At 42.8% G+C, this 20,124-nt stretch overlaps 1 long non-coding RNA gene across 1 annotated transcript in view; it reads right to left on the reverse strand.

Moving 5' to 3' along the window:
• The window catches only part of LOC128770567 (uncharacterized), a 69,327-nt gene that overhangs the window by 29,715 nt on the left and 19,488 nt on the right, over nucleotides 1-20,124 (reverse strand). Inside the window, exons 2-3 of the long non-coding RNA XR_008416525.1 lie at nucleotides 15,603-15,695; nucleotides 3,102-3,178 (exon numbers count right to left, since the gene is read on the reverse strand). This is a non-coding gene — a long non-coding RNA (uncharacterized LOC128770567). The remainder of the gene's footprint in view (nucleotides 1-3,101; nucleotides 3,179-15,602; nucleotides 15,696-20,124) is intronic.

Below are 20,124 nucleotides of genomic sequence, written 5' to 3' on the forward strand. Positions count from 1 at the left end.
ACATTCATCCCACAGGGAGGAACTCTGAAGCCTGGCTCAATAACTTTACATAGCTCACGCTCATTAAACGTGATCTTTATCTTGAGCAATACATTCTGTCCGGCCGAGAAATACCAACTTCAAGGCAAAACCGAGTCCACAAATTGGAGCACATCAGAAGGAGGCTCTAATATAAGGAAGTTGAAATTCACAATCTCAGAATCTTCCTATTATAACTACACCGCATTACTTTACTCATGAAGAGCCATCAATGACCTGCTATCATGGTTTAGTCCAGTGATCCTTAACCATAGGGCCAGGGCCCATGGTGGGGCCGCGAGCGCCTCCTAGAGGGCCGCTAAAAGTTTACACCTTTGTGCCGTGAGGGCCGCGAGATTCTCAGTTTTAATATATGAGCCATGTATGGTGGCAGTAGTGTGTCACTGCATTGACTTGACAGCTGCAAATCTGTGATAGTAAACAACGATGGACAAGTTCTTGAAAAGTAATGGCGCCACCAACAGTAAAAACTGTTCATGAAAGCACCTGTTGACATTTTATGGCGATACTTTTATTTGCACTTCACTTATATCTTCTTTGGGGTATAAATAAAACATATTATTTTTATTTCATGATATTTAGACATGGTTATTATCCGTATTTTTTCCAGAATTTTATTCTATTTTTCCAATTTTCTCAATTGCATCAAGTGGATTTTTTTCTTTTTTTCTTTAGTCAATTTCATAAATATGACTTGCACCTGGTTCTGCTGCTGGTGGGACTTTTCAATGGCAAATAAAAATCTAGCGATGATCACATGGTGTCATGTCATTCCACAAGGTTTCGGTTTGTTTACGTGTAAGTAAATTAAATATGATTATAGCTCACAAAAGAAATCAAGAGTAATGGATCAGTTCAATTCCTTGAATGGGCACTGGGGCCATTTGTTCGGGGAAAGGTGGGCCCCGAGATCAAAAAGGTTAAGAACCCCTGCTTTAGTCGACCATAGTTTATTTATGGATTAGTTTCTATCGTGCAGGGCTGAAGCACACTTTGGGTTTAGAAAAATGAAAGAATAAAAATGCTAAAAAATGTAAAAAACACTATATTATTACTATATTATATAGTATTAATACTATATTCATTTTCTTGAGGCGGGAACTTGGGTGAGAGATGGCAGAAACCATGACCTACGCACCAACAGCTTCCTCAAATAACTGTTGCAATGGGACATTTAACTGAAAAATATTTCACAAAACATGGCAACAACAGAGTTTTATATACCAGCACAACAAGGGACTTTCTCCACGCACACATTAACCCTCTCCTGGTTAGACTTCTGCCTCCCCTGTTTCAGGAGGGCCAGTAACTGCTGTGCAGCGGTTAACGGTTGCTGCGTCCAAGTGTGCGCTCACATGTTTAATATAAACAGACTGGCAGATCATCCATCTGTCAACATAAATACCCCGTTGAAGCACAGAGGATAACATGCAATTACCTGCGTGTGTTTGTGTCTGCGTGAATGCTGTCTTGAAGATTGGCACTTCAGAGGTAATGGCTTAACCTCCATGTGGGGATTACTGAGCCGTCAGCAGTTACAGCTGTAACGCAAAACCATTAACCCAACTACTGAGGTGACGCAGCGGGCGTTCGCAGCGCAGCAAACAATATTTTCCACGTCCAGCGACAAACCCTTTGTCCGACAACAGGAGGAGAACAGAGTGGAGCTGTTGCCTGTCACTTGATATCAGGGACTCGCATGCAGCGAGGAAGGAGACAAGCACATACCTGGACTTCTACCCTGCAGGATGACTGTCGATCACGACATGCCTCGGCTCAGAGTTGCAGCCCTGTACAGCGAAGCTAGCTTGGGAAAGCTGAAGAACTCCGTGGCATTATCGCCTTGAACAACACCGGTGCTGAAAAATGTTCAGCCACATTCTAGGGCCACACTGCTGCTCAACAGCTTCTCAGTATTCAATAAGTATTCTCCATAAAACGCTAAGAGAAGACCTTAAAAGTCAGTTTAAAAAAAGATATGCAATTACCACAAACTATTGATTTCCAGGCGGCTGTGAAGATGAGGCTGTTTCCATCATCGATTTCACATTTTCGTCAGAGTTCACCCGTGGCCCGCAGCCACACCGTGAGAGAGAGCGAGTGAAAAGGTCAGAGATGAAAAGAAGATGACACTGTTATCTGTCATATTTCCCCACTGATGCATACTTCACCTTGAACAAGGTTGGATGAGAGAAGCAAGCGCCCGGAGGGTCACGTCATTTGCTCTTAACTGTCTTTCCATTCCCATATATCTCTGTTAAAGATAGCTCCTCTGGCTTCTAAACACAGTCAGCCTTCCTATACATGAGCTGAAATGCGCTTCCAAATGCACAAGACAAAGACATTTTTAGGCTTAAATGTCTCATAACTTATCGACAGATGGAGGAGAAAGGCATCTTAAAGACAACAAATGGGATTATAATGATGATGTCGGAGGGGAGAGTTACAGTTAAACAGAAACCTTTACTGCAGGAGACGGATTTTGCGACTGACAAATGAAGGGCAGGATGTCAGTCCTGACTTGCATTATAGCCATATTTCAATCACGCAACTATTCAACGTTGCTGCGTCCTTGACATCCCACGTAATCCATGTAGATTATCAGGTTCTGACACCAGAGTGATAAATGAATGATCTATTTAAATCAGTTTATTATGGGGAAAGTAAAGTATCCTGCGAGGGCCTTCGGGTGGTGGTATTTCAGGAGCCCACAGAGGCCACCATGACGACTGAAGGACTCGGTATTTAAGAAAACTTCCTTTCTTTTATGGCTCTCTATATGCCAAGCTAAATGTCAGTTCTTTAAAACTATCAAAGGCCATTCGTTGAGATGGGTCTCTACCGCTACATAAGTCATACCAACATTCAGCGGTGTTAAAGAGTTTAGTCAGAATGAAGGGTCCTGTTCCCTGAGGGGCCCCCATGCTGCCTCAGACTGACAGCTCTTAATCCTGCGGACGGTTGGAGATGTAATCTTGGATTTTTTTTTTTTTCATTTGAGGTAGAATTGCGATGATAATGGTTTAAAATATACAGAGTTATTTCACACTCTACTTTCCTACCGCAACAGTGAGGTCTCTGTCCAAGCTGTGAAGTCAAGGGAAGACACTAATCTCTGGGGGGGATGTCCTCACGCCGTCTGAAAGATAACACAAGTGGACAGGTTGATATTTAAAAGAAGTTCCAAGTCACCTAAAATAGTGCTTTTCTTTGGGGAGAGTCTGATCACAGAGCTTCTCATCTCTCCCAATATGTTTCCTTGACCTTGTTCATTCAGGTGTGACCCAGTTTTCATGGGCATTAAAGGCTGAGAATATCAAGCGGGAAATGCAGTTGCTAATATCGGATTTTAAAATATCGGAAGTTAACAAGAGCTGGGCAAAAAAGATGGCGGAACACGGACGCTATCCAAAATCATTGCGGAAACTTCCAAGAAATTGAGGCCTATTTCTACAAGGCAGAAGAGGCGACAGCATTTACGAAGAAGCAAGTTGCTGCCCAGCAAACGGTAGTAATATGTGGCACATGGACTCATTTCAATGCGCCACTCAAGTGCGATTGAAAAGTGTGTACGGTCGCCTGCATTCTTTTGAGTGTGTACAAGAGGGCGGAGTCACCCGGCAGCATCAGCAGCAGCCAGCAGTCATTTCTCGTGCTTGACAGAGCTGTCAGAATTCATCGTATCGGCCACACTGTCATGAGCGCGGGGCATGGAATCTTCCAGCAGGAAACCTGGGAGGTGGCCCTTATCGGGGGAGACACACAGATCTACACAAACAAATGCAAACAGACAGAAACTGACAGTGTGAGAGCAGAAGAGTGAGGGCCGGTGAGCATCCCGCACGCCACCGTCCCATCAGGTCAACGACTTAACTGTTGGGCGACTTAAGAGCGGTGTTCCTCAAATTCGCCTGTCTTGAACTTTCTGCTGACACACACACACACAGACGCCAGAGTCAACTCCATCGTAGCTGCAGGCGACTTTCCTCCCAGAGATCTGAGACGTGAGCAGGCTTGTCGTTCACACCCAGCACCAAGACAGTACCCACATCTGCCAACGAATGTTTGAACTGTTGAATGCAACCCTGTGTACAGTCGGACTCGAGCAATAACTCACTTTTATTTGGACTTTTACAGTCACAAATGAATGTCCCTGACATTCTGAAACAAACAAGAAATGTCTGACTCTCAACAGCGGTTGGAATCGCGCCCTTGACATCTTGACTCCTGGAACTAAACGCTGCTAATATCTTGATCAATGAGCAGCGTGGTTTGCCAGCGCAGGTCCAAACAGCACTGGTGCCTGGCTCTGTAACGCATGTGTTCATGTAAACAGCAACACTGCCGGGGGATTTCTTAGGTGTGTGTTTACTTTGATTGTTGCTGCTAACGTCTTGTCTGTTTATTTACAGTAAATTAAGATAAGTGAAGCCCAAAATATGTTAAACACTCAACATGATCTGACAAGCTTCTTGTTTTGCTTGGTCGAGGTCACCGAGAATTGATTTGATAGGTTTTAGCATGTACAAATTGATCAATGCTGCGTGATGTTTGATCACCGCAGACATGTTTTTATTCTACAAGAAAAGTGAAATCTGATACAGATCCGATCTCAGACCACAGTTCCGTTATTTTCAACTTTTTTTTATAGTGTTTGTTCATCATATACGAGGTTAACTGGCCTTTAAAACTCACGCAAGACGGGAATTTAATTCATGTTGTGCTTCTTATTCTCAAAATAAAGTTGGCAGGTGGGAATTGGGCAAAATGTGGGCCATGCCAAAGAAACCAGCATGTCGAGAAAATAATGTGACACTAAACAATCTTTTGCATTTATCAGTCACCAAATTGTTGGAATATTAAATAAAGTTAGTAAGGGATCTATCCACATCTGCCATCTTTTGCTGAAAATCTGATCCATGTTATATTGCAGTCAATTCCATTACTGCATGTGATATATTTTCTTTTCTTTTTTCTTTTTTTAAATTTATGTTCACACAGTTATGTATGATGTTTTATTACCAAAATAAGAAAGTGAAAAAGCAAGTCAACTGTAAGGAAAAAAGAGGCTTCAAGTTTACCAGAAACCCAAAGTGACCTCAAGTCAGGATCATATCTTGCAGTGAGGCGGCAGCATTACCTCCCTCACCACCAGGTCACTACATATACCTTTCAAAACTAGAGCTCTAAGTTTTAAAACCTACAATTATTTATTAAATAATAATGAATATTACTAGTAATTATTATTTTCTAGTCTATTTTCTTTCTTAAATTATGAAAATATTGTCAACAAAGACGCAGGTGAGTCCTGTTGCAGCTCTTATCGTGAAGCTCCAGAATGTACATGCTTTACATTCAACAAAGCAACACATAGTGTCAAGAAAAATGTAATTGTGCAAGATGAAGAGGGCAGTTTTAGACAGGGAGCAGGGAGATGTTGCAACTGTGAAAGACACCTTCACATTGTTGCCACTTTTAAAAAGACTACTGTTTTTTTCTCTACCCCTAAAAAGTATCTTGCAATACAATATATTTCCTGATGACAGAGAGTGATGATACCATATTCTGGTATAACATATTTATATATATAACATATAACAATATATATATATATATTTTTATAATATTTGATTATATTTTATATTTGAAACAAGGGCCGTCATTTTTAGTGGGAAAGAAATCAGATAATAACAATAAACAAGTAAATAATAAATAACAATATATTTATATAAATATATAAAAATAAATAATAAATAACAATACACGTGTTTTCATCCACATCATATTGGACAATATGGTCCAATATGATGTGGCTGAAAACAAGTTTATTGTTATGAAGCCTATCCAACTGACTTTTGACTGAAAGAAAATATAATTTGTATTAAACACATCGCAAATGCAGCATCATATGGAAGTATTTATGTACTAAATATTGCCATCTTAAAACAAGAGAAGTATTGTGATACAATATCGTGCAAGTGTCGATATTGGAGTAGATCCATATTTTCCTGCAGCCCTACAAAAATCGTGCCCCTTCAAATGTCACGTCTGCCTCCAACATCGAATGGTCTGTGAATTTACAGGAGCGTTGGGCTTGAGAACAAAATACAACACCCACAATTTACCGCACCACACTTCACGTGGACAGATTTCTGGTTTCAAAAAGCCTGAGCTGCCAACCATGCAAAGAGCTTTGCTTCCTCGCTTGTCGCACACTGTCAGACGTGGGCACAGCCACGTCTCATTGCTGGGCATCTCTGCAATTTGCCAGTTGTATTTACAGAAAGCGTAACAAGGCCATTGGAGCCAATTATCCGAAGAATGGTCTCCAATCCCATCGTCCGGGCGGAGGAATCACAGAAATATTTATCCTGTTTAAAAGTTTAGGAAGGAGAGAAAGGACCTTGGCACTAAACCCTTTAGTGAGGCAAGAGGAATGAAAACCTCCAGTGTAAAAGGACCTATTAGTCTCAGGACATGGGCATTAGCATGATAGTAGACTTATCCTCTGGGCTGAAGGAGAGGGACGCTGTCTCTATGCTTTCAGCTCGACAGAGAGAAAGGGGGTTCCTATGCACACACACACACACACACACGCACACACACGCACACACTGGCTCTCTGATGGGCACCAAAATGCAAAATGGGGCCCTATAAGACGCATGAGGCACACTAGTAAATAAGAAGGAGGAGGAGGAGGTGGTGAGGAGGAGAGAGGGCGGATCGGGGAGTGAGGCATGGTGCTGGAGAGAGAAGAGAATTAAGGTCTCAAAACAGGCCACAACCAGGAGAACTATTAAAAGACCCGCCGAGCAATTTGTAAAACCAGAAGCATGAAAAAAAAAGGAGTTGTATTCCTTCTTCCTCGCAATACAACAGGTCGCTTACGGGTAGGTGCGAAGAGTATTCCTAATCCCAAATAAATTCGAAGAAATCCCAAGAGATTCACGCGCCGCAGGCTGAAGGGAAGTATAAATTGGATGCATGGGCACCGGCGTTGTTCCTGCGATGTGATGTATTGTCATTCAAAACCTAAGCAGCAGGCATGAATGCAAGATAAGCACCGCCATGTTTATGAGATGGATTCAATGTTACACCCAGATTATGGAGGACGCTATAGATGAGTCGATTTGTTCCGGAGCTAGTTTGGTAGCGCTTCAGATACGTACAGTAGAGAATAAATGGGGAGTAGAAGAGAACGGAGGACAGGTTTTTAACATCATCTAGACGTAAAACCATCTACAGGTGGAACGGACAGGGTTAAATCAAGTGGCATGATGGTCGGAATTCATGCTGAGTTTGGGGCGAACTCACCCCCCCAATAAAAAAAACCATCTCATTAGTACACACAAACAAACACACACCGCCAACACATTCAAGAACAATCTTTTGTGGCGGTGTGTGTTTGTGTTTGTCTGTGTGGGCAGGAGATGAAGGGAGTCGATTCAGTCTGGGGTCGTGGAGGGCAGGTATGTACAAAGCATGTGTTGATGTAGTGTAAAGATAGAGGACACACAAGCAGCTCATGCAGAGAGGGAGAGGGCAACAAGTCGACAGAATGAAGCTCATTGTATGTCCGTTAGGGAGATGCTCGTGGGAGGGGTGACGAAAACCAAACAACAAAACTCAAAGTGCCTGGTGGGATTGAACTGTGCAACAATCGGGAAGGAGGGAGCGCATGGTTCGCATCGCGACACCTCCGTGCCACTCGGAAAATATGATAAATGGCCTGTTTAGCTGCGGCATTCAGAGTGGTGAGTCGAGGCAAGACGTTGAGGGATTAGTCTGCATGTGTCAATATTGGAGCTGCTGGCGTCCGCATTGGCCTGTCTGGTTACTCAGAGCAGCGCTTCCAGCTGATGTCAATGTTTGAACAATAATGCTAATCATTTGCACAGGGATGAGCTCTGCGGAGGTTTGTCTGATAGATCAGACCGGGGATGTATATTTGAGGCCACGTTTCTCTTAAAGCATGGTGCAAGAATGTCTGTGTGAGTGGCTGGGATTGACGCCTGTGATGAATGGTACGATTTGAATGAAGCGATTCAACTGCACCGAAGATTCATGTCTGATGTTGCAGAGGCAGAATGAATGAATAAAAAGTAAGAATTCGCCTTCTGAAAGCAGGAGGAGTAGCATGTGTATTTTGAAAGCTGACGCCTCACTAGGAGAAACAATAGGCTGCTGACACCATTTGAGTTTGAAAACTGCAGCGTGAATGAGGAGGGAAAAATAGAAGGATGTGACCGGGTGAAATCTAGGAGAGTTCAGGGCATGTGCTAACATGGTGGTCATAATGTTATGGCTAACTAGTCCAGCCTGCCTTTAAAATTCAAACCGGACTTGAAGAAGCCTGCAAGATCCAAACCTTAGTTTAGGAGACAAGGGGGAGCCAACTTCCATGGCGACTTGTTTTGTGGCTGCAGATGGGAGGAGTAACAACTGATAGGTGGATGACTCCCATACAGAATTCCACAGAGGAAGCACTGCAGCCAAAGAGCATCATCTATGGCCTGAATGTGTATATGACTTGGTAAGAAGAGTGCTGTCTCTAACCAGACAAACAGTTGGGATATCAACACGGAACACAGAGCCAACCATGCTGTTAATATCAAAAAGGTTTTCCAACGTGACCGATGTGTCAGACCACTGACCAATGAAGCTATGATGCTACAGCAGTTTGTGTTTGTTTGTTTACTGTTTACAAGGAAAAGCTAACTATCTAACAATCAAAGTAAACTACTGATAGTTCCAGTACGTCACTTCTCAAGAGTGTCTACATACTATAATGCATACACTGTACAATTGATGGGAATCATGGTATATTTTTCTCAGACACAGTTGTTTATTTATTTTTGTCATGATACTTGTTCATATATTATGGGTAATCATTTATTGTCTTGTGCTGTTTGATAGCTCGAGTTCAATGCCTTTTTTTGTGTAGCTTTGTGTTTTTATCTATGCTTTTGCTTTATGAACGTCTTTCATGTTTGTTGTGTGTCTTCAATGTCTTGGGCATCTTTTGTGTCTTTGTCATTGGCTGTTGCTGCTGTGGCACATTGAATTTACCCACTGTGAGACTCATAAACATCTTATCTAAGTTACAGCAGGAATCTGCCGGCTTATGAAACTTATGTCAAACTCAAGGCCTGCGGGCCAAATCCAGGCCGGTAAGTCATTTTACGTGGCCCGTCGGATGGTTGGCTCACAGTTGAACTTAATGCAAAATGACTAGGTATTATGATATTATATTAGGTATAGTGGCTAGGAAAGATGCTAAGTTTAGGATCAGATATCTCTAGGATCAACAACTATCCTTCTACAAGCAGAACGAATGATGAGGAAAACATTTTTGGACAATCCAAGAATTAACAGGCTGATATCAAAAACATTCATATTTCTGTCTTGTGATGTGTCAGTTACGGATCGTTCTGGAAAGATCATTTTTGCAGAAAGTAGCTTTTATTATTACTATCCTTAATGACACGTGAACACATTTCACTTCTTGTGAAACTCAACTTTATTGTACATATTATAATTTGGGGGATTTTTGTGACATCACAACAAGATGTCGCTAGTGTCCATATACTGTATGAGGTTATAGAAAAGTATCACAGTGCTGAAAGGCAAAAACCTTGTATGTGTGTACGCGGGGTCTCAGGAGGTGAAAACCTTTGCTACTATCTTCAGCAATAACATACATGAAGTGTCTCAAAGTGTCTTAAATGTCTGTGTGTGAGTGCTGAGTCAATAATAATGAGACTCCTCCACTGACACGTGTGACTGGACCTCTTTTGTCAGACTGCTGTATGCAACTCATCCAGACTAAAAATACACCGTGTTAACTGTCATATTTCATGTGAAAACAGTGCTGTGGCGAACACAAAAAGTCCTGAAATTGCATTTACTTGTGTCGACACAGGACTAGTACATGTTGCTTCCAGTTGTGTACGGCATTTTTATCACTATTACTTTGCACTTTCACCTGACTACAGTGCATTTTTCATATGCTTGGGGAAGTCCACAATTTTGCAACAACTGCGAGATATCAAAGCATTCGTTCGTGTAATAACAAATATGAGAGCGAGAGTTGCTCACTTTGTTTTCATAGTGTCTCATTTTTGCAGGAATTATGGTCACCTTTTTTGTTCCTCGATCCCTGACAACATCTTTGTGTTAAAACACTTAAAAGAGAGAAGCACTGTGCAGCCTAAGGTCGTAACCGCAGACCTTCGGACAGTTCTGTCTGCAATTAGTTATGAAAATGAAGCATAACTTGCATCAGATCTCATGCAAATGAGCCTGGAGTCAAGACTTGACTGGCTGTAGTTCTAAGGGAGTTTTCCTGCCGTGTGTGTGTGTGTGTGTGTGTCACGCTAATGTCTCCATGAGTAACTGCAGTGTTTGCATACTCACAGAGATTAGGTAATAGCAAACTGGAACTATACAGTCAGGTGTGTGTGTGCGTGCGTGCGTGTGTGTGTGTGTGTGGAGGCATCCCTATAAGACAGGAGGAATATGCTTGGCCCGCCTGCAGCAGTGATGAATGGGTCTGAGCCTTAAAACCACAATGCCCCTCACTTCATTACTGTCACATGGAACAGATGGCGCCTTTCACTATAACATCACACACACACACACATATTTTCTGGGGATGCCGTCGATCAGCCACAGGGAAGAAGCCTTAATGAATTCTGCGCCACACTCAGCATTAATTCACAGATCTGAAGAGCAACCAAACAGGAAAATAAGATGACAAAATGTTAAACAAACCGAAAAGGAGGTAATTGAGGGAAGAGGGGAATAAACAAAGACCTGTGTGCGTCTTGGAAGTGGAAAATTGATTTGGTGCGATGGCACACAGCGGTGCCAGCCAGGAGAATCCCGGCGTGTGAGTCGATGTTTGACTTGTGAGGGTGGATTTAGGCGCACTGCAAACACAAACACTGAGATTCCCCTTCTTACGCAGGCAAACAAATTCACTAAACTAAACATCAGATACACTCACTTCAATATTGATGCCGGATCATTTAGCTCGGCGCAGAGTGAACACACCCCCAAATATTCCCAGCTGAAGGACTTCCCGCCACAGCACCCCCCTAAGTCTCGCCCCGCCGGAGTCACATTTGTGAAGCCACTCGCTTGAACGACTGTGTCCACCTTGAAGCCTTCAACCAAAATTCGCCTATGAGCCCAGAGGTCACGCATGAACTGGTCTGGTCTGCACCAGAGCATCCCTGAGGTGTCCACATCAAGAAGAACTGGAGCATGAGACGTCGGTGCTGAGCTGTAGGGTGGCAGAGTCGGAGGGGGGGTTCGGTGTGTCATCTGCAAAGACGGTGAGTTTGTTACGGTGCATATGAAGAGGTGGCACTTTGGTTCATATATTTATCTGCATTTGTTACGAGGGGAAAAAAAATCAATCTAATCTCCTCTTAGTTAGTTAAGAATTGCATTTTCAATAAAACTTTGCGTGATATAAAAGAGTTTGATCACCAAATGTACTTTTGCATGATGATGCCACCAGCTATTAAAGTAAAGTTAAATACGGCGAGGCCTATGGTGCGTTCACTGACACCGAGGTTTAAAATTCACACCACTATGTGGCATAATGTTGAGGATTATAAATATTATAAAATGAAGTTTGAGAAAACATTGTTGGATGGCATGTACGACTGGCCTGCTGTTGCAGGCATGTACGACTGGGAGGAGGCCCTGTGCAGACCCGGGACATGGTGAAGATATTATGACTGTCCGTTGACCTGGGAGCGTCTCGGTGTTTTCCACACGAGCGGAAGGGAGTTTTTTTGAGGCGAGGTCTGGGCCTCTTTACTTGAGCTTTGTATGAATGTCCGGACGTCTCAAGTGATGTTTGTCTTCAGATACATTTGCTTATCTTGAATTGTGTCTGATAGCTTCACTTGTCGACAGTTTTTCCTCTCATTTCGAGATCCGGATTTCCTCTTTTTATAAGATGCTCTGTCGTAAAAACCAGTCCAAGTGGGCAAAGTCCACAAAACTCGAGGGAACGGACACCTGCCTCTCAACCATCTTAACTGCACACACACACACACACGAATGGGCGGACGTCTTGACCTCGCTATCTAACTGAATATCAGAGCAACTGATATGGACTCTCTGAGCACACGCCACACACGGAGCAGTCTTAGCTCTACCTGCGTCTAGACCGCAATTTTATCTTATTGGTTTAGTGGTGAGTAAACTGTGGCAGCACACCAGGCCTCTGGTTCCTCTTTGCTTTATCATATTTCTATTTGCTCAGTTTTACCTTGATAATCTGGTGGAGAGCTATTAAAGACGCATCGCTCCGACCTGCAAACGGACCAAGAGACCGAGTGAAACGGGGTTAAGAAAAAGTGTTTATAAATCTGCAGCTGAAATTTATAAAATGTAAAAGCTGGAATCCAAGAAAATTAGATCGATGAAGTCAAATTCTGATTTCATTTTTAATGCAGAGGCGCACCTCATGAGAAGTGCTGCGGGAATCATTACCTCCAGGAAATAAACAAAATGTCTGATGTGAGATGCTTCTATGAAGCTCACACCTTAAAATTGCATCTGTGAATGTGAGCTCATATCCAAACTTCAAATTCATAGCACTACATCCTGTTGTAGTCAGCGTAGGACACTTTAATAGTGAAACACTCTCATGTCAAGAGAAGTTTTTCGAAAACATTTTTTTTTGCTAAGGAATTCTTTTTTTCTTACAGCTGACTTGCTTTTTCACTTTCTAATTTTGATAATAAAACATCATAGATACTACACATTTGCAAAACAACTAAAAATAGATATAATATATGACATGCACATGCAGTAATGGAATTGACAGCAATATAACATGCATCAGATTTTCAGCAAAAGAAGGCTGATATGGATAGAATCCATTTCTTATTAATATGTGACTTGAAAATATTATTTAATATTCCAACAATTTGGTGACCGATAAATGCAAAACATTGTTTAATTTCACATTATTTGCTCAATATATTAAAACAAAACATGCTGGTTGAAAGTTCTAGCATCCGAACCCATTGTATACAATAAGGAAATGACAATTTTATGACAAACATTATGCTTCTAAGCAACATTTCTGCATGACATTTTTTGCAAACATATCAACTGTCACAAAATGACAACCAAATAACACACAACCAACTTATGTATGTGTCTCTAATGGAACATACATGGAAATCGGAAACAAGAAATTTGCATCCAAACCTATATTTGCTTTGCAACACTTCTTTGTCATTGATATAAAATACTTCCTGTTGGCTTTCCATCCATCTACAATTCCTTTACCCCTTATACACAGTAATCCTATATTAATATTGTCATCTGTGTTGAAAACTCACACCAGGTTGGGGTGAAACTGTGAGCACTGAAAGGGAATTACCATAAATACAGTATCACTGTGAACAGCTGTCTCTTGTGTGACACAATAAAATGCCTGTTTGCTCCATTATGAGACAACATGTCGTGACTGACTGAACCTTTCTTGGGCCATTATAGGAGTAACAAGTCCCAGGGGCAGCAGATGTAAAACAACCTCCACACGGTCCAAACAATTGCTCCCCGTCCATGTGTCCATCCATCTGTATTTGTCCAATACAGTAAAGAATCCCTGCAGGAAAACCAACTGGCATTCTTCTGTTCTCCATTGTGGTGAAACTATCACAGGAATGGATCACTAGGAAGACAATCCAAGCTCATTCTCTCATCCCAAACCAAAAACGCCAGTCTGTGATTGATCAGGGGACAATTGGGCCTTTGGGTCTTTCTCTGCACCGACTAGCATCTGAATGGCTAACTCAGTTAATTTCGGCGGCCTCACCCCGTCACCGCCTGATGGAGTGGCTGGATTTGGGAGGTGGCCCTCGTAACAAGCAGGGGGTACGCGCACACAGCCAGCGCGTCTGATGTAGGTCTTCACCGCCAGACCACCCCATCACACATTCCTGCCTCTGTCCGGGAGGTGCGGCGACACGAGGCAAACAGCAGGAGCACGACTTACCTAAGCCCGCTTCCTGTCCCCATTAACATAAGTCGGTCTCAATGAAGGCCGTGGAAAAGAAATATCTGTCGGCTCCCTCCATGCTTGGTGAGTCACGACTGCAAACTTGCCTCAGCAGGAACTAGAATATGCGCTTCTGGATGGAGCAGACATTAAGACGCTCCTCACTTCGTTGTCACCACAAGTTTTATCACCTAAACAGGCTGATCGCAAAACACAAAATAAACAGGAACGTGATCATAAATAGTGAATCAGGACAGAAAGACGCTGTGTGTTTATTTTAAATTCAACTGCATTTAGATGCAATATTGAATATGTGTGCTATAATATGGGAACATGTTGTTTATATGGTCGACATAAAAGTTGACAGTGAATTGAGATATCTTATCTTAAAAATATGAAGATGTCAGACACATGGATCTTTAGGGGGGCCGATGCTGGAGCCAGAAAAATGGACACCTTTCGCAAAATTATTGTTTTATTATTATATGACTTTCATAAAACTCATTTGAATCAGTGAAATGGAATGTCGTGGGGGCAGTAGCTGAAGCAAAGAGGCCCAGACCTAAATCTCCTCTTCAACCTAAAGTGCAAGAGCGTTGCCCTTTGGCTCAGCTCTAATACAGTACACGTTCCTCTCTTCTGTCTTTCCTTCGCTCAGTCTCTGGCTCATTCCATCACTTGTACATTGGAACTTTTAACTCGGAACCATGGTCCCGGATGTCGCTCGGAGCCCATCGTGACTACAACTCCAGCTTGCTCAGGCCTAAACTAAAGTCAGCCTAAACTAAAACGAAATCAACTTGGACTCCGCTCTTCAACATCCAAAAAGGCCTGCAGGTTTATGCAATCAGTTCAGTTTGCGAAAAGATAAGAGGCCTAGCCTGGACCCCGCTGCTCTAAGTCTCCGTCCTTTATTGGTCATAAAGAGCCTGGAGTGGAGACACTCGTGCGTTGTAAAAAAGCGCCGGACACCTGCCGGGATGTTGACTTTAAATCTTTATCACCAATATCTAATCGCTCGCCTTCCCCTGCTGATAAATGGGCTCACGTCGGAATTCCCCCATCACCTTGCTGGAAGACAAGCTGAGCACAGGTGTGAATGTGTGCGTTTGATAGAGGATAAATGAGATGTTGTCCACGAATGGTTAATGCTTAAGCAGGTTGAGGTGTCCGCACTGATGCCTTTGTGTTTAACCTGTGGATCCTCTATAGCTGCGCCGGCCTGGAGGCAGCACGAGGACCCACCAAAGAGACCATGTTTGTTGTCTAAAACTCTGCGGTCAATGGTACACAGAGCAGGCTTGCTGCCACACGCCACTGCACAAAACACATGGTCATAGTTCCACAATAGTCTATGACTCATAAATGTGACTAACAATTTCTGGTCCTTTTTCTTGTGGAGGAGAATGGCGCTCGGCATTCCCCGAATATTGAATGAATTGACATTTAAAGCTGAAAGCAAAGCGATGACTCCTCAGATCGATGACAATAGTGCTACCTTTCTGTGCGATACACCAACCTGACTCACTTCAAAGTGTTGGGATTACACCCATCTTCTCTTAATCCCGGGAGTCAGATGACAGGAGCTGGCCGTCTCGCTCGCACATAATGGTGTCACGGGCTGAAAACAGACAGGAGAAAGGCGTCTGTATGAGTCTAAATATTGACTCAGGTCGCATGTCATTTTATCCAGTTCTGCTATTCACACAGGAACATGGTGACAACGCATGAAAAGGCAGCATTTGAACAAAGCCCGCACAAAAGCAATATGTGGACGCATTGTGTGGCAGCGAAGCCAAACATCATTTGTCACTCAGCACTGAATACATAAGCAAAACAAGTTTCTCCTAATTATACAGAATATCGTGTTGTATGGTTGGTTACTTGGCAGCGAGAGGTTTGTATACAAGTTAAGAAAGGTTTCCCCTTGGCAGATAGGTGCCTAAACGGCAGATGCTGCTGTGCTTAGCGACAGACAAATCAGGTTATTGACCTTTTCTGTCACGGCCACGGGTCAGGATGGTCACTCTCACCTGTCGGTGGCTTCACAGCCTTGTGCACAAGCCACGGCGCCGTGTTTTTAACTACCAGAAAGATGGAAAATGTTCCGGCCTTGTGTGACCTTTCCACTGAGTAAGCAGCGTCGCAGTGCTGTTTCCGACCTTAAGGTCCCAGTGTCCACATGTGTGGAGATTGTTTTTAACACGCTGATGTGCTGGCCACATGTAGGAACACAGCCTGCACCATCGTGTAGGGATACAGCGACCACCATTTCAAAAAGATTGATGCGTACAAACAGACAGGACAAGTGTTGAGAATGTGTGCAGTGAACATGTAATATGTTAGAAGAATGTGTGACATGGGAATCAGAAATACTTTTGTTATTATAGCATTATTATTGATAATGACAGAATTGTTTATAACAAAATGCCCACAAACAAGGACATTGATATTTGCAAAATAGAAGTTTTCTTCCAAGACAATGTTTAGTTATTACTTCTTCTGGGTAAATCCCAAATTACAAGAAGCAAAACTTAACAAATGTTCTGGTCTGAATATCAAACTATGAAACCAGGGAGGCAAAGAAGAATCATCAAAGTGAACCCCCTGAACACGAGTTTTTTTTTTCAGGTTTTTCTCAGCGCGATCCTCCGCACTCACTTTTTTACATTGACATGACCCAGAAGTCCCTTTGCAGAGGTAGTGCAGGTGCTTCCCTGTGGGGTTCCCTGCCTTGACCCGAATTTTAACCCTCAACTTCTGTCTCGCAACAAAACTGACATCGATTATCTTGATTCATGACTGCTTTACGCTACAAATCGCCAGAAAGGTGCACGGGCAGAACGTAATGGTTCGTTCTTGGAAAGTTGGCCCTCACATGGACCTGTGACATAACGCCCAAAACAAGAAAACCAGGCCCTCGGGAAGTGACAAGCAAGAAACAATGTGACCTGGCAGTGACACTGTCAGAAGAGCTCAAGTCTGACCTCACCCAGAGGTGAGTTCATCTGTCCTGATGTAATCTGAGCAGACTGGACACGCAAAATATTCTCAATGAATTTTTTTTTGAATATATTTTTGCATATTACATTTTTTGTTTATGCCTAAAGTACATAGTGCGTAATTTTATTCCCAATAATTGAATGTTTTTTCCCCAACACATTATTTTATATTCATATCTATTTCATTTATTCACTGTATTTCAGATTTCTATTATATCATTGGTTTCTACGTCGAGAAATTCAGCTCATTTTTTTATGAATAATGAATGCAAATACACAACGGTTTTCTCTGTAAAAGTTGGATCTCATTCAGGACATTAATTCCATTTGCGCAGCCGTGATTTAACCACTTCAGTTTGTCGTGAAATGAGCCATTGAAATGAATTACCCGAGCGCTGATTGCCTTTTAACGTGTAGATGACTCACATTTGTTGATGTTATTATCAATTCAACATCAATGATTACCCTTTTATGGCGATTAGCAGAGGCACAATAAATCAATGGCTGTGATTTAGTTCAAAGAAATCACCGTCCAGATCTGCAGACTGATGTCAGCGGTGCTTTGACAGTGTTTGAATGCAAACATCTTTAGTGACGCGTTTGTTTAGGCAGCCAAAGTATTCGCGTAAGCTAGCTGTAATCTGGCGGGTGTTTGTTATCTAGAACAAGAATCTACAAAGGAGAATACACAAATTATGAGGCGGGCCACCTACAGAGCAGGTGAGTACATACGTAGATCCACAGATATGAGACGTCAGGGAACAATAGGCCTGACCGCTGGAGAGAGACCAGCAAGGAAGGACACACACTGATAGTGTCTGCCAGGGTGAAAGAGAGAGTGAGACCACACAGGCTCGCTCGCAATTTATGAATTTATCTGACCCCGGTTGGCTTGGGCTTCTGTTCCGCTCGGGTCAGGAGGCGAGCGCAGTCTGGCTGGCACTCTGTCAGAACTGCCAGTCCCTGTTTGTTTGAAATACCGGGCGCACAAATAGGCCGGAGTGAAAAGGGGCTGAAATGGGATTACATATCGACTTGTCTCCATCTTTGTCCTTCACTTTCTTTCACTTTGAGTCAGGGCCCCGCCGGTCCCTCTCCGGTCTAAAAAGCATTGCTGATGAGCCTGACTGAGCCCGGGCTCTCGGGGCCAGCAATAATCTCTCTTGAGGAGGCTGAAGTGATCCATAAGAAGCCACTCTGTCAGCTTTAACCATGCGCTTGAAAGAAAAAGTCATAATTATAGTACTTTCTCTGGCAGCATTTAAATAGAGCTTCCTGACTGGGGCCGACACATATTCTTGCGCACACATAAACACACATGCACTCCAATAAAAGAGGCACCAATCAATCAGGGGGTTCCCCTGCCACGGCTTCAGTGAAGGCCCCGTCTGAATGAAGGAGTGACAGCCCTCATCCTCCCAGCATTGTCAGAGCAGACTGCTTAGGCTCCTGAGCGGCTCTACCTCAGCCACCAGCCAGTAAAGCGCAGAGGTCACGGGGGCTCCAATTTGAGAACGGCGGACGCTGAAAAGTTCTGGACACCTGCCTTTTTATTGGAACCATGCTCGCCTCTATGGTTCTCTCCTACTTCATTGTGAGTCGCAATTTTGAGGGCAACAAGGGGCAGAGACAGAGGGCATGTTTGAGAGAGTAAAAATGGATGTGTGTGTGTGTGTGTGTGCGAGTCTTGAAGTTTTGAAGGGGGAGCTTGGCTGTGGGCCGGTGGATGGAACAAAGAGGGGACACTCTTTACATGCAAAGCCAGACAGAGTAGACTGGCCAGCAGCACTGCCAGCAAATACAGGCCACAAAAGGGAGACAGAGAGAACTGGTGTGGGTTTTTTTTCAGCCGTTCAGTTTTAGTTTTGACAGAATTTAACACGTTTTACAACAGAAAATTGACCACTAACTTTGCCTGTTCAGTTGCGGCTGCAGAGAAGCTTGTGGACTGCAATAAAATCAATGCTCAATAAATAAAGAGGAAATTCCCCTCATAGTGTTCACTTGTTTACTTCAATTGAAACATTTATAGCGATCAATTAAAGCAGAATAAATATCCGTCAGGAGGAAATAAAACTCCAGCTCAATCCACTTCCCTAAACAGGGAGATCCTACAGACCAACAAAATACCATCTATCTTCCAGCACATCTCAACAAAATGGGCTTCGAGTCTGGGCCAAACTTGGCCTTGAATCTTATTTATTTATTTATTGCACAGTTGCCAAAATAGTGGCAATAAATCACAACAGTAGGTAGAAACTGAATTTGGTTTTACTGCTTTAAAATAAAGTGGTGGCCAAAATGCTGGCAATGAAAAAAGACCTTAGTGTTCAAGGAGGTTGTCGCACTAGAGTCTAGCATTATATATATATATATATATATATATATATATATATATATATATATATATATATATATATATATATATATATATATATATATATATATATATATATATATATATATATATATATATATGTACTAAATGACTCTAAGATGGTGGTGGCCGAAGCAACTGAAACTTTTTTGGAAACAATTTTTCCGACCGCTTGCCCATACTCCGCATATACCGGCGTCGATTTCACGATTTTGCGGGACTCGGATGTAATGTTTCTGATTCAGAAAATGCAGGGACCCCGGGTGAGGCCACTCATTTCTGGCTTCTCCTCCACTTCACATTTCTAAATGCAGGATTCTACAATTCCTTCCTGAAATGGGTTTAAAGCCGGGCAACAATTTCACCCTTTAAAACGAGAGCCACTCCATCAAAGCGGGACAATAGTATATCCTGACAAAAAGTCTGAGGGCGTGACGCCTGCCTGCCGTCACCGCTTCCCTTCCATTCTGCCTCTGCTGGTGACTGGTAAATGCCACTTTCAATCTTTCTCTTTTCTCTCCTCTTTCCTTTTCACTGGTCCTGTTGCCTGCCCTCAATGGGTGTGTTAAGTATTGTGCATCCTGATGGGGGCGGCGAGTCAGTCGGGATCATTAAAAACGGGCCGAGCCTGTAGCCAGATCAAAATAATTAACTGAAGAGGTCACAAGCTA

This window comes from Synchiropus splendidus, chromosome 14 (genome assembly GCF_027744825.2).
Source record: "Synchiropus splendidus isolate RoL2022-P1 chromosome 14, RoL_Sspl_1.0, whole genome shotgun sequence".
NCBI classification, from domain to species: domain Eukaryota; kingdom Metazoa; phylum Chordata; class Actinopteri; order Syngnathiformes; family Callionymidae; genus Synchiropus; species Synchiropus splendidus.